At 47.5% G+C, this 15,120-nt stretch overlaps 1 protein-coding gene across 6 annotated transcripts in view; it reads left to right on the forward strand.

The window, feature by feature from the left end:
• SGCD (sarcoglycan delta) overlaps positions 1 to 15,120 on the forward strand; it is an 841,450-nt gene that overhangs the window by 803,632 nt on the left and 22,698 nt on the right. The window lies entirely within an intron of this gene.

A 15,120-nucleotide genomic window follows, 5' to 3' on the forward strand; every position in this document is an offset into this window, starting at 1 on the left:
CCAGATCTTACAGTCAGGACCGATCTTTAGTCTTTCAACAAGCTAAGTTTCATGGTTATTCTCAGTAATGGGTGTTACAGTTATCCTGGGTAACTTAAAAGAATACAGCCAAAACGAACACAGTCAAATGAAGAATCAAAAAGAACAAAACGAAATGAATGTGAAGCATTTGTTCCTTGCTTATGAAAATTACCTTACATTTATATTTTATGATAAATAATTACTCCTTTCCTTTTAGAGGTGATCTTCACAGGAGAAGAAATCTGAGCTAGATTATTGGACAAGCCATTAATGATGGAGATTGAGTCAGTCATGGTAAATGGTCATGACAGGGAAACTAAAAAATAACCTTTAAATGTCATTTTTTTTTCAAATGAGAATTGTATACTTGAAAAAACAATTAAGGTTATAAAAAGGGGGTTGAAGTTTGGCTGTATCATGAATAAACAACGCATTTTATTTCTCTGAGCTGTATTTTTGTCAACAGTAGAAGTTTGGACTATGTCAGTGTTTCCCAAAGTGTGGCACGCATACCCCTGCGGGGTGACTGGACGGAATTTTAGGTGATATATTAAATCACAGAGTAACAAAGCCATTCCGTCTCAACTCTGCCATCCTGATCAGGGCAAGGCTAAAGTCTTGTTGGTGCCTGTGGGAGTTACTGGTGTTACCTCAGTGTTACTTCTACCTTTTAAACCAAGAGAACTTGAACTCAGAGCATTTTGGTATGTAACAGTTTTTAGGTAAAACATTGTTGTGTTTTTATCGTATTAACTCCTTGCCTGTCTTCTTCGGGACAAGGAATGTTGATTTCCCATTTATGGTGGTAGAACAGAGTTGCCTTTTTAAGAAAGGTGTTCGTATAAAAAGACAATGAGGAAATAGGGTGGACAGAATGTGCATGGCTGTATTTTTAACACCATTAGATAGGTGCTCCAGAAGGACTTTTCTGAGAGTCCAGCTCTGTGTTTTGTTTCGTCCTGGCTTTGGCCAAGGTGAAAGGCAGCACGGTGCAAGCTGGGCTCCCCACCTCCCCTTCCAGGCAGGAAGCAGAGTGCAGAATGGCGAAACACGCTTCAGACTATAAACAGGGCACATCTTTTGAATGACAGCATTACTTCAAGGTTTCAGCAGCTGGATGCACACACACAGCAAACATATAAATGGATGTCTTCAGGAGTAGATGCCAGATTTGCATGAATTTGCAGGATGCAGCATTGGTCTTTAAAGGTGTTTTTTTTTTGTTTTGTTTTGTTTTGTTTTTTTGGCTTGTTTTTGAATGGGCAGAAGTGAGCAGATGGGAAAGTTGCCAGACTAGGTATAGACCCTGGGATATCCCTAAATTCAGGACAATGTGCGGAGGTCACAAAGACCACGTGGTGACCAAAACAGTAAGTAAGAGCCTGAATCCGCAGCGTTGTTCCACCGTGAGCACAGCAGTGAGCCAGCCACAAACACACTTTGGAGTTTTATTGAAAGGAGCAGAGGGTTTCAGTGAGGACGAGACGGCCCTACCTTCCCCTTCCCTCATTCACCTGGCAGTGAACATCCTCTCTGTGCAAACAACATTGTAGTGAAAGAACCTACGTGAATATAAAGTACACAGCAGTTAGAGTCAGAATAACTGAAAGCATCATCAGCTCCACTTTGGGAGAAAACCCGGCAAGGACCAGGGGAAAGGGGCCCGTGGGGAAGACAAAGATTGAGAAGACTGAGGTCTTGGGGGAAGAATTCAGAGCAACATGGAAAGGATGTAAATGATCGTGTACACTTGAGAGCTTCTGGGGAACTGGTTTTTTTCTTCCTCTGAATCACAACTGCTATAAACAATGAATTGTGTTCTTTCACATCTATCGTTCCTTCCTTTTTTCACCCATCAGCAACACTGCCAGGCAAGAAATTTGGGTGTGGAAAGAGCAGAACTTCATTCTCTTGGTTATCTGTGCTGTGCGCTTGGGGTGCAACAAGGGGGACTTCCCTGCTGCTTATCTGATTTCCCCTTTATTCTGGGGAGTTGGGAAGAGAACACGGAGAGCAGACTACGTCTCTCAAATCCAACTTCACACCCCCCAGCCATCAGGGACTTTTGAGAGAAGCACTTGAGAAGTACGGAGAAAAAAATCCAGGCTTTGTAGTGTTCAAGCCCTCATGTAATATTGCCGCTGTGGGCCTTGGGGAATGAGTTCTTATTTCTTAAACTCTCCCCTCCTTATCAGCTTTGTCCACGGAGGATTCCAGGAGGTGATTCTAGCCTGATGGTAGGAAATGCCTAGAATCTGGATTCTTTTCTCCATGCCTTTCTAAAGTTTGTTTGTTTTTGGAGGGGAGGTAATTAAGTTTACTTAATTATTTAAAAAAAAAATTTTTAGAGGAGGTACTGGGGATTGAACCCAGGACCTCATGCATGCCAAGCATGTGCTCCACCACTGAGCTATACCCTCCCCTCTCCATCCCTTTCTTACTGGTTTCAACAGTAGATGAAGTCAGGAGATTTTTTTTTTTTTAAGTGTTTTTCAAAATATGCACACATTTCTGTATAGACCAAGGCTTGACAGGAACTTATGCTCAGTTAAATACTCAATGAACAATTGTATGCCCTTGCCAGGCCTGACACCCTTAGGAGAGCAAGTTAAATATGCCTCTTGGAGAAAACAAGTATTTTTTGGCCCGGGGTCAGTTATCACTTGGTCACACCAGGTCACACCCTTCCAAAACACCTACACTTTCCAAATCCAGAGCAATATCCTAGGATGTTCTACAGTGTTGTTGGCCCTGTAGAGGTGAGGTTCTGCCCTGCTGTAGTCAACTCTGCTAGGGCAGTATGCACGGCTTCCAGCCAACTAGCATTAAGTTCCTCCAAATGTATCTTTCAATAACTATCTCCCTCACAGAGTGGGCAGAGATAAGAGACATAATGAAGTAGAGAGGGGGGAAAAAAAAAAGCAGCTGAAGCATGTGTCCCTGGCAGCCGTCGGCGTCAACAGAAGTACGTACTTTTAATCCCTCGTCTTTTGCTGGCGGATGACCCTCTGCGTCAGCAGCGGTGTAATCGCTCCACTTTACCTCTTGCCGAGACTTCCGGGAGATGTCCCCCGCCCTGGCCTTTCTTGGCTTGGTGAGAGAGCCCCTGGAAGCTACTATTTCAGCTGTAATCCAATACATGCATGTTTTAAAAATCAGGCTGTTTGTTTTAATGACTTCCTGAAACTCCCCAAAGGGAAATGCATCATAAATAAGTATCTCTTCAGAGGTGCTTGGAGCCTCCTAGTCTGGCCAGGTGTTGCAGGAAGGGATAACACTGCAGACTCAGCAGATCTTGAAGGAACAGTTCAGATGACCTGTTCGTACTCAAGAGTGTTACAGGAGTCAGATAAGACAGTCATTATTAATCAGCTTATATTAGATAAATTAAAGTTTATTTTATCAGGCAACATTATCTTCCCACTTACCAATTCCACTCAACTTTCCTATTAAGTGGAAAAATGTTGAATGCAAATAGAAGAAACTAGGCAGACTCAGGTTAAGAAAAAATTAAGAGTATTTGTAAAGTTACTGGGTTTCTCCCAGAATCTAAGACCAGCGTTCAATTTCTCAAGAAATTGGTACCAGGATCAGGGCTCTGCTCAGTCTGCTCTCACAGCTCATCAAGCTACAGGGCAGGATGAGCCAGTGTTGCCATGGTCCACACCACGTCCTTGCTTTGGCACGTGCCCGTCCCTTAGGCTGGCAAGGCCCTTCATGCTCCTTCAGGTTGGCGTCCCCATCCCCTTTCCCAGAATAGCCTGGTTCTCCAGCCAGTTGCTCTCTGTCCCCTCGCTACTCCTTTGGAAACTATCTTGTTTATTACCCTAAACTTGAATAAAAGTTTCATGAGGAGCTTGCTCACCTCTGTAGTCACATCATCTAGACACTGCCTGCACACAGTAGGTACTCAGTAAATGTTGGCTGAATGAATATAGAAATACAGGCTTGGCTGCTACCGTTATGGGTCATCAGGCAGTTGAAAAGGAAAGAGCTCTGTGAGCTAGCAGAGACTCCCCAGAACGTCCAGAACCACCTGGCTACCTTAACCGACCTCCAGTACTTTCTCAAGTAAGCAAGAGGATGCCCATCACACGCAGGCCCTGCCTTCGTGCTGCTCAGCCCTAAGCCCTTTACCAGTCCAATGCCAACTCACGGAGCCGAGTCACTGTGCTATTCACAGAAGACCAGGGCACGGGTCCTGAATCAGGGCAAATCCGTGCTCCAGGTATCTCTTCACCCCAACACACATGAGAGGAATCACCAAGCTTGGGCTCAATATTTGCAGTCAATCCCCATTATTCTTGGATGCCTTATTTGTGAATTCCTCTACTTTCTGAAACTTTTTACTTGTAATTCAAAAATCAACACTTCCAGTGGACTTTGTGGGCAAGTGCAGAGCAGTGAAAAACGTTAGTCACTCAATGCGTGTGTTTCCAGCTGAGGCTGAACTAGGTGATTTTCTGCCTTACTGTTTTAGCTCTTGTGCTATAAACATGTGTTCTTTTGGGGGTCTATTTGCTGCCCCCCTTTAGTGACTTCAGTGACTGTTCGTGACTTTGCTGTCCACATGGCCCCCAGGCAGAGTGCCGAAGCGCTGCCTAGTGTTCTTAAGCACAGAAGGTTGTGATATGTGCCTTATGGAGTAAATCCGGGTGTTAACCAAGCTTCATCAGGTGTGAGCTGTAGCGCTGTCCATGAGTTCAAAGTTAATGAATCAACAGTATATATTAAATACAGTGTCTTTAAACAGAACACAAGGCAAGGTATTGATCAGGTGACAAAAATGGTATGACCTGAGGCTCACAGGATAGAACCTGTATTTCCTCCTAGGAGCAATGGTTCAGTATGTGTAATTTCATTGTTCGCAGTGACTTTATAGAACATAACTATCAACTATCATGAGTAATGAGAATCAACTGTATGTCTTAATCTAGTGAGACTGACTTCAAGGACTTTTCGTACCCATTTTATTGATTATATCAAGCAGGCCTTCCCAATGTTTGCTTGAAACATATCTTTGTTGTTTTCAAAACAAGCCATTCAGAACACACATCTTTGATGAAGAGTGTGCACCCGTTCGATGAATCATTTGTTTTCTTTTGCCACTTGCCTGAGTTCATCGCCGGTCACTGGCGTCAAGCTCGTGAGAACTGTATCTACGTCCATGAATACTTGGGGCTAATAATACTCTGCTTTTCTATTGCCGACTAGAGAAAAAGAGATTGTATTTTTCACAGTTCACTGTTGACAGGCCCGGGAAGGGGCTCACTGAGCTGTGAAAGTTGACATTAGGTACACAGCCACTCAATCCACATGGCAGTGAAGGTCCATGAAACGTGTACGTTCTTTATAATGTGTCTGGTCATTCAGCATATTGCCTGTCGCTTGTCTTGGACCAAAAAATAATTAGGAGGTAATTGTGGGAAGGGCAAGATCGGGGGTAGATCAGATGAATAGCGAACATTAAATTCAGTGGAATCTTCTTACACTGAGTCTGGAAGAAATGGAAAGGACAGGAGATGGTAGCCTTTAAGGCGGGAAGAAGCTCATTGGCAAAGGGCGATTTGGTCGGTGAAGCCAAATTTCAGACTCCGTGAGGATTATGCAGGGACAACTGGAAAGAGAGGTAGACGCGTCACGCTTGCGTGTGTAGGATGTACAAATTGCCTCCTTCGGGGGCCAGGCTTGGCTTGGTCCTCACGCTGGCTTCTCCCCGTCCTGAGTGACTAATTCATGTCCCCACTCCCTCATCAATCTGGCCTCACTCGGCAAACGTCTGCTTGGAGTGGCTGTGGGAGCAGCCGAGGTCCAGGTCTGGGGACGCTGCAGAGGGTGAAGGCCAGGTCTCTGGACTCGGGTATAAGAATGCCCAGGTTCGACTTACAGTCCTGCCGCCTACTGCCCGTGCGGCCTTCGCCCCGTCAGGCCACCTGTCAGGCGTAAAGCACAGATGGCACCAGCGCCCACCTCGTCGGGCTGCCGTGAGGGCTGAAGGCGATAATCTTCCTATCGGTGCTTTGCGCAGTGCCTGGCAGAGAGGGAGTCCTCGTCGGAGAAACAGAAGCGGGGCGGCCGTGCCAATATGTCCTTAGCAAGGAAAGAGTGGTAGACGAGGAGGTGGGCGGGCCAAATCCTGCAGGGCTCAGAGGTGGCCAAAGTAAGGATTTTACAACTAATTCTTAAGTGCATTTAGGAAGCCTCTGCGTGGTTTTAAGAAGGGCACTGACAACACGTTTAGAAGAAAACAGTGTTAGTTCTAATATCATTTTTGCAAGGCACTTGTAACTAGAAACAGTGTAACCTAGCCTGACCCCTTTCATTCCCTTCACTTCTGACCGGCCTCTGAGCCACCGTGCAGTGTCCCTCCATAGTCCTACGTGAGAGGGACCGCCAAGCTGGCCCCCTGCTGATGACAGGTGCTGGGAGAGGAAGTATGTACCGTAACTGACACCTAGGGTGCGCTCGCCTGCATGGGGCTCACAGTGTTCTATTCAAAGGTCACCTTGGAACCGCCTTCTAAAATTTTATTATCCCCCTTTTATGGAGGAGAGACTGAGGCTGGAAGTCTCACAGGTGGGATTCAAATGCGGGTTGTCTGCTGGAGGGTGCCGTGGCCTCTCCCCGTTTCCACAGGGAGCCTGAATGCGATGCAGTGACAGCCCTGAAGTCAGGCAGTGCCGTAGCTCGTACCTCTGTGCCTCAGTGTCCCTATCAGAAAAGTGGGGCCTAACACCACCGATTTCCACTGGTGAGCCATCAGTGATGTATGGATGCAGAGTGGTCCACACGGGGCTGGACACCTAGGAATGGTTCCATCCGTGCTCCACGGTTCTCTTTCGTCCGCTCTGTTGCCCGTCTGCTGGTGTGCTCTTGGCGTCTAGTGCACTGAGGTTGTGGCATGTTTTCATTTGTTTCCTGAAAAGGCAGCTCCTTTCCATTAAGCAGCTGCCTCGTTGTTTCCAAGACAGTGTCTTGCATGCAGAAAACATAGCCCATCCCTCCGCAAAGAGCTGTGTCGTTCCGTGGCTGCTAACCGCCACCCTGGGTGGAGGTGGATGGGGGAGCTGGGCCCCAACTCCTCCTAAACTAGTTCTCACCCAATCATGCTTTTTAATTAAACCTTTCAGGGTTTAATTAGGAAACGACCCGAGTCATCTTTACTTCTGAAAACCTGTTTGTGGTTTGGCTTAATTACGTGGTGAGATGTCATATGATTTCTCCTCGTGTGTGAAATTAATCCACCGAATATTTAAAGAAGGAAAACCTCTAAAGCACTGACCTGGGCATCCGGCTGACAGCCAGTATACAGCTGGAAGGAGTTCCACTTAAAGGAATGCTCGGAAAAGCCGGGCAGGTTTTCAGTGGTCATTTTATACAGGGTACGTCAGAGATAACGGCCTCTTAACCAGTACGTCTAATCATGCAGCCTTTAATGGTGCCTCGTTACAAGGAGAAACAAATGTAGCTTCTCATCAGAGTACTTTACTCCAGTTCCAACTCCCCCCCCAAGCTCGTACACGCTGTTCTCCAGCGACATCCTGCTCTGTCCCTCCCCGGAACCACCAGACTCCTTTATGCTTCAGTGGCTTTGTACATGACACAGCCCTCCCTGCAGTGCCTGGTCCTCTGCATCTCTGTATTAACCCTGTCTTTATTTTCTGTATTCCGATGTCTTGACATCACTGAATCTTGCTGGGAGGGACTACTGCCCCCTCCCCCGGCAAGGGTGAACTGATTCCTAGAGATAGCAGGCAGCTCACCAGCCCGCAAGCACATCTTTCCTGTGCAAACCGACCAATCTGGAGTCTATACCATCCCCACGCCTCCTCCTCCCCCTTTATCTTATATTCTGGACCACTCTCTCTCTGCTCACATCACCCCAGGACAACTCAAGACAGCCCCTATTCCCCAGGACCTGCTGAGAAAATTCAGACTAGCTACCTTTCCCCTGTCTTGCCCATTCCTGCTGCCCACGGAAGCCCCAGAAAACGCTCTTGCCCTTGTCTTCCCTCACCCCTCTGCTTCCTGACTCACCCTGACACTCCCCCGAGCGGCCCCCGCAGCGGGGCATGGCATGCCTCGTGTGTCTAGGGACCTGTGACTATAATAAGCATTTTCCTTCATGATAGCCATTTCAGTGTCTGTGAGTCTCAGCGTTCCTGGTTAAAACAAATCTCAGGGACAATTAAAAAAGCATCTTTCTAAAAGGGCAGCTCAGAGGCACTCAAATAGGTACGCCTTCCCCATTCCTCTTGCAAAGGTGGTAATACAGACACACGTGTCTCCCTCCTCATCAGGCTGAGCATTCCCAGATTCCGTGTCATGTTCATCTCTGAACGCCCAGCATTTAGCGCAAGGCCTGGCGTGTTTGTGTACGGAGCAGACACGAGGAATCAGTGGATGAACTGAAACCAACACAGCCTGCCAGGCTGGATCCATTAGTAGAAGAAGCATTGAACAGTGCAGTGTGGGTATTTCCCTAACTCTCCTGAACCCACGTGGGGCAGTGTAGCTTGGTGGTTCAGAGCACAGCTTGGGGTCCAGCGTCAGCGCCCAGTCCCAGCTCTGCCACGTCCTCCCCCCATGGCCTTGGTCCGAGTATTTCACCTCGGTGGGCTTTGCTTTTTTCATCTATAAAATAGACATGCTAGGCGTCTCTATCCCCAAGTGGTAGATTAGAAAAGGCCACAATTCTTTTCACAAACTCTTTCCTCGACTGCTATCTCCTGCCCTTCCTTTACCTCCCGACGCCTCCTTACCCCTGACATCATACAAAGGCCACTCCTTGAGAGAAACCTTCTCTGCCTGCCTTTAATTAGGGCACATCTCCCTCATGCAGAAGTCTTTAACCCTCCACCCTTCTCCTTAGTAATATTTGCTGTTACAATTTTTCTCCAACCGTCATGGCTTGTGAATATGGTGTCTTTCCCATCAGACCGTGTATGAGTCATGTTTCTCCAGAGCAGCATAACCAAGAGGATGTGTGCACAGTATGGAGAGAGGATTATTTTTAGCAATCAGTTCACACAGTACTGGAAGTTCGGCGTATTCAAAATTTGCAGGGTTGGCCGGCAGGCTGGAGACCCAGGGGAGAGATGCAGTCTGAGTCCTAAGGCAGTCTGCTGGCAGGACGTTCTCTTCTTCCAGGGAGCTCTGCCTTTGTCTTGTATTAAGGTCTGTGACTGATTGGGTGAGGCTCACCCACATTATGGCGAGTCACTTGCTTTGCTCACAGTCCACGGATAGGTTAATGTGATCGAAAAAATACCATCTTGACAACATCGAGAAAAATGTCCAACCAAGGCCCTAAGTGCCTTGGCCTAATCAAGTTGATAAAAAGAAATTAACGATCATAGACTAACCTGCAGGAAGGCAGGATTCAGTCTAACGCGGCTACCTGTTAAACCTGGCACGTCATGTGCCCTGAGCAAATCATGAGTGACCACAGAGCACGGCAGGGTGCGGTCCCGAAATGCCCAAGTAGTGGTCCAGGGTGTTATTCTTCACAATCCAAGCTTTCTTTTTAATTGAAGTATTCTTTTTCATACTATTTCATTATAAGTTATTACAAGCTATTGAATATAGTTCCCTGTGCTCTACAGTAGGCCTTGTTTTTTAATCTATTCTGTATATAGTAGTTAGTATCTGCTAATTCCAAACTCCTAATTTATCCCTCCCCATATCCTTTCCCCTTTGGTAAGTGTCAGTTTGTTTTCTATATCTGTGAGTCTGTTTCTGTTCTGTAAATAAGTTTATTTGTGTCATTTTTTTTTTTAGATTTCACATATAAGTGATGTCATACGATATTTGTCATTTTCTATTTGACTTACTTCACTTAGTATGATAATCTCTAGTTCCATCTATGTTGCTGCAAAAGGCATTTTCTTTTTTATGGCTGAGTAGTATTGCATTGTGTGTGTGTGTGTGTGTGTGTGTGTGTGTGTGTGTGTGTGTGTGTGTGTGTGTGTGTGTGTGTGTGTGTACACATATATACATATACACACACCACAGCTGCTTTAGCCAGGCACCTGTTGATGGACATTTAGCGTGTTTCCATGTCTTGGCTGTTGTAGATAGTGCTGCAGTGAACATTGGGGTGCGTGTGTCTTTTGGGACTAGTGTTTTCTCCAGACATATGCCCAGGAGTGGGACATAATTGCACCTTTAGTAGTGTCAAGATACAGAGAGGCAAGAGCCAGGACTAGGACCTTAACTGGCTCCCGTGGAGGAAAGCAGGGTTCTCAGAACACGCAGTCATCATGGCTGTCCTTGTAAGGTCTCTGATGCGGAGGGTGGCAGGCAGAGGAGACAACAGGTGGAAGGAAGGGCATAGGACCTAGGCACAAAGGACAAGGGTAGTCGAAGGGACACTGTCTGTTTGAAGTGTTCCTTAGGCACCTCTGTACTGAAAGGCTCCCCTTGGCCCCCTTTTTTCTAGGATCTTACCACAAACACTTCCCAGGAAGGGGGCCCCTCCAGATGTGTTACTGCTCCAGCCACACTGATTCCAAATGCTTTAGGTTCCTAGTAATCCCAGAAGCTCCACCGCTTCCTCTGTCTGCATGAAGGCGATGGGAGAGGCCGAACTTTGAGAGCCCTTGGGGAGCCAACAGAGGCCACATCTGTATCCATTGCTTTTTTCTGGGAGCCTTTCAATAATCAGTCCCCGAGCACTAATTCAACGACCGTGTATTGGCAAGTAGAAGCTACAGACCTTAGAACTAATGAACTAGTGTCAGGCAAATGCCAGGGAGGGGAAAAGTAGGGTAAGTGGGAAAGTGAGCCCCTGGGGAGGACCCTAAGGTGTGACTGGTGGTCAGAGACCCTCTCTCTCTCCCAACCGCTGTTTGGAGCAGGTGTCTCAAGGAAGCAAGGGAACGAGCTGTGTGTAGCTTTGGGGGGAGTGTGGTCCGAGCAGGGGCAGCTGTGCATGCGAAGGCCCTGAAGTGGGGCAAGCTCTGCGTGTTCAGCACGGAGCAAGCCCACTGAGGCAGCTCAGAGCGAGCAAAGGGATGGGCATTCAGCAAGGCGTGTGCAGAAGCCGCAGGCGCTGTGAGGCATCGTGTCTGACGGTGAGGGCTGGAGTTCCTGTCCCGGCTCGCTGGCTACCACTTACGGGTTTGGGGCCCAGCAGTGCAGTCAGGGCTTCTCAGAGTCAAGAGGGATCCAGCAGAGGGCGCCCTGCAGCACCCTGATCCCAAAGTACATTCTTCTAGGGACTTCTTTTCTCATCTACTCAAATGGGTCCTTTGTTCCTAAGGCCCGCGTGCCAAGAACTTTGGCTCACATGTGCCACCGTTGAATAATTTTGTCTTCTGGGAGGAGAAAAGCAGGGAGACCAGTGAAAGAGGTTCTTGCAAAAGCCAGGGAAGATAAGATGTTGGCCTGGCCCAAGGCGGTAGCGCCAGACCTGCTCGCGGCTGTTGAACGGGTTTCTACCTGCCTGTGTTTCTAACCCCCTCTGCCAGCACTGCGGCCACAGGGTGGTCAGTTCTCCTTCCTCACCCGCTCTTTGACTGGATTTTATTAGGGAGCCCAAATTCCTCTCAACTTGTGTCTCCCCGTTCTGAAAATTCTAGGAGGAAAAACAAACAAACAAACAAACATAGCGACAACCAAGTCCCTGGGAAGAGAACAGGGCAGGCAAGGCCAGTGTATCTGGAGGCTGCCCTGGAAAGGAGGGAAAGCTGTGAGCACTCACGCCCAGCAGTTTCTGTCTTGTCACAGCTATCAGCAAAGCCCTGAGGACAGCATTGTCATAAAATCTATACAGCCCCCTACTCTGGGTTTCAAGTGTTGTCAGTTTCCTGGGCTGCAGGCTGAGAATTCATCACGATAAATTATTCTGTTGCTGCTCAGCTCAGGGATCCTGTATTTCCCTACCTGGTCCCTAGCTCCAAAGGCAATGGGCTTTACCCCACTTATAGAACCTCAGAGAAGGAAGCTTGGAGGTCATCTTGCCCAACATTGCATTCCGTTCTGAAATTATTCTTCCAGCCTCCCTGATAAATAGCCATTTGGCCTCACTACATCCTAAGGTAGCCCGTTCCACTAATGGAATGTTTTGCCCTACAACCAACTAAATCTCTTCTCCTAACCCTTGACTCCCTGACCAAGCTCTAGGGCAATATGGGGCCAACACATCTGGTCCACTTTGTGCAGGGAACCAGCCACCTCCTTCCCTCCATCGTGCCTGCTGAATGTTCAGTCAGCCTCTGAGTCACAAACACATCCACCTTCAGAATGAAAGCTTTCTGCAGTGAGTGTCTTGACCTGCTAGTAAATTAAACATTAAAGAAAGTGTACCTACTTGGAGCGGAGTTCTAAATAGCCTTTTGCTTAGGGAGGATTAAAAGCCCCTTTAATGCCAGCACTCTCCAGTCTAATGGAAAGGTTAGAGCTGGATGAAAACCTGTGTTTAAATGATCTGTATCTTGCACGACTACTGCAAGGAGGGAAAGGGAAGGGGCCCCGTGATTATCTGAAGTGGAGAGACAGGAGGAGGGAGGGAGTCACTCACGTTCATCCCTTTGAGCTGGCATCTCAGTCCTGCTTCTCTGCGTTTTTACTCTGCATCTGCTCATTCCAGTCCCTGAGCTAGGGGATCGGGTTTCAACGGTAAACATTCATTCACTCGTTCATCCCACAAATACTTCTTGTGGACCTGCAAGCTGCTGGCACCATCCTACCAATGGGATGGAGCAGTGGACAGAACAATGGGGGAAAAAATCCCTTATTGCACCTAACGTTCTAGGGAGGGGGAAAATAATTCCATTAGACAGAAAGGTAGCACGGAGGGTTGAGGTCGGAGATGAGAGATGAAGGGTAGGGAGAGTCCAGATAGTGCAGGGATTTGTGAGCCGTGTAGTGTTTCCATCCTTCACCTACAAGCAGTGAGGATCCACTCGAGTGTTTGACGTCAGGGTGTGTGTGTGTGTGTGTGTGTGTGTGTGTGTGTAGAGTGTGATCTAGTTTATATTTGGAAGAGAATGGATTCAATGTAGAGAACGGATTGGAGGGAGCCATAGTGAAGACAGAAAACTATTACAGTGGTTCGCAGGAACAGTGTCATTGACTTGGACCAGCATCATAGCAATGGGCGTAGAAACAAGAGACCAGATTTAAGAGATCCAGGAGAGGAAGCCAATGGGTGTGTCATGGTGATTTGAATTTGGGAGGCAAGGGAGAGAGAAAACATGTTGTTTTGAAATATGTAAGTTAATTGTGCTGCCATTTCAGAGTGATATTTTTAGAAGGTATAAATATTTGTTAAGCCCTTATCCGGGGCTTTCTGAAAGCTTGTAGGACCTCACCCTGAACAGGCCGAACTGCATGGTCATCAACCCAAGGCCATCTCCAGGAAGGATCCAGAGAGATGAGTAATTTCTCTCCTTCAATACCATCCAGTTTAAGATCTCCTGGTGAGCTTTGCTGAGAATGTGTCTTGTGCCTATCACAGAAAAATGAAACTGCACTCACATTTTTATCAGCCTTTCACGTGGTGCTCTGCGGGACTTCTGCAGTGTCAGGAATGACCTAGGTGGTGACTAAGAGTGGCAGTGCCACTCCCTGGGAGGGGGAGCCCTGTAAGAGAACCAGACCTTGGGGACATGTTGCATTTGAGGTGAAAGCGTCATGAAAGTGTCAATCATTGTGTAATTTACCCAGGGAAGGCTGGGCTAGAGGTTTCCTGTTCTGAGTGTCTGTGACTCATTACTGGATGGTCTTGGAACTATCTGGGCTTCTGACAAAAGCTGTGTTAGCACAGAATCCATTGGTTATAAAGAAACAGGAGTATCAGAATCCAAAGGCAGGTGATCCTGGTGGGTTCCTTCAGTAGGGATTGGGGCTCCCTCTGGAAGTCAGGCGGTTAGCTCGTTCTCTGTACACGAGTGGTCCCTGCTTCTGCAACTGGGGAAACAAACTGCCCACCCCAGTCTTAGTCAGAGGCTGGCTAGTCCCACAGTCCACTCCAGAGCTCCAGGAAAAAGCCCTAGTGCCACATCCTGGCAACGTGTGCCACCCCTGGCCCTGACATGTCAGCACAGGGCATCTTCACCCAGCCCAGTGCAGAGGTGGTGGGGGCAGAATTTCTGTGTAAGGATGAGGCAGTCCCGACCAATTGACTAAAATGTCTGCAACAGGAAAATTAATGCTCTTCCAATCTTGTAAGAAAAAGAAAAGGCTCTCTGCTTCACAGTCAACTCTTAATTATCTTGATGGCTATTAATTTGTACATCCATATTTCTCCTTGGTTAATTATTAATCTTACACTATTTTCTAACTGTCACTTTCCCTTAGTACTGGATTTCCTTTTCAGATTCGAGGCATTGCCCAAGAATTGTACACCTGTCAATTGTACTTGTGTCACCGTTGGATCTTGTTTCGTGTCTAAGTATTATTTTTATGTAACCCAACTTGAAGGTGGTTATGTTTAAAAATTCTGAAAAATCCCTAAAACATTTCATATATTTGCACCCTTCTTTCTTTTCCCAAGACCAATGAGGGTGGTGAGCCTCTGACCCTAGCACACCTGCCTGCTACAGCCTTCGTCTCTCCTGAGTGCCACCCCTTCCACCTGTGTGGTCCCACCTAACCTGCATTATTTTAAGCCAGACGGTCCCACCAGGTCTTGTCCTGATAAATGCCCTTCAGAGGACAGATTCCACTTTCCTTTCCTGGGTCCTACAACGTCCTCAGGGCCTTTTCCTATCTCCTCTTTTACCCTCCCTTCTTCCCCCCACATACTAGACTCCTGCTGCTTGCTGTGCCTGGAGAAGCCGCCTTCCCCATCCCCGGTTCCTTTCTCCCTGGGAGACTTTCTTAAGCCCCCCCCCCCCCACCCCGTCAGTGAGCTAACCCCTCTCCCCCAGGCGCAAGGCCTCTACCTTGTACCACCACTCTGAGCAGCAGTGCTTTCCTGCCGTAGCTCGGTGCTCAGTTTACACTCTTGTCCGGGAGAGGTGGTATAATGACCGCAATGTTGGGATCAGATGCTTGGGTTCCAAATCAAGTTTTGTTCCTACTAGCTGTGTGAACGTGGGCAAGTGACTTAAATGTTCTAAATGTTCTGTGCCTTAGTTTTCTCATATGCGA

Source organism: Camelus ferus, chromosome 3 (genome assembly GCF_009834535.1).
Source record: "Camelus ferus isolate YT-003-E chromosome 3, BCGSAC_Cfer_1.0, whole genome shotgun sequence".
Lineage (NCBI taxonomy): Eukaryota > Metazoa > Chordata > Mammalia > Artiodactyla > Camelidae > Camelus > Camelus ferus.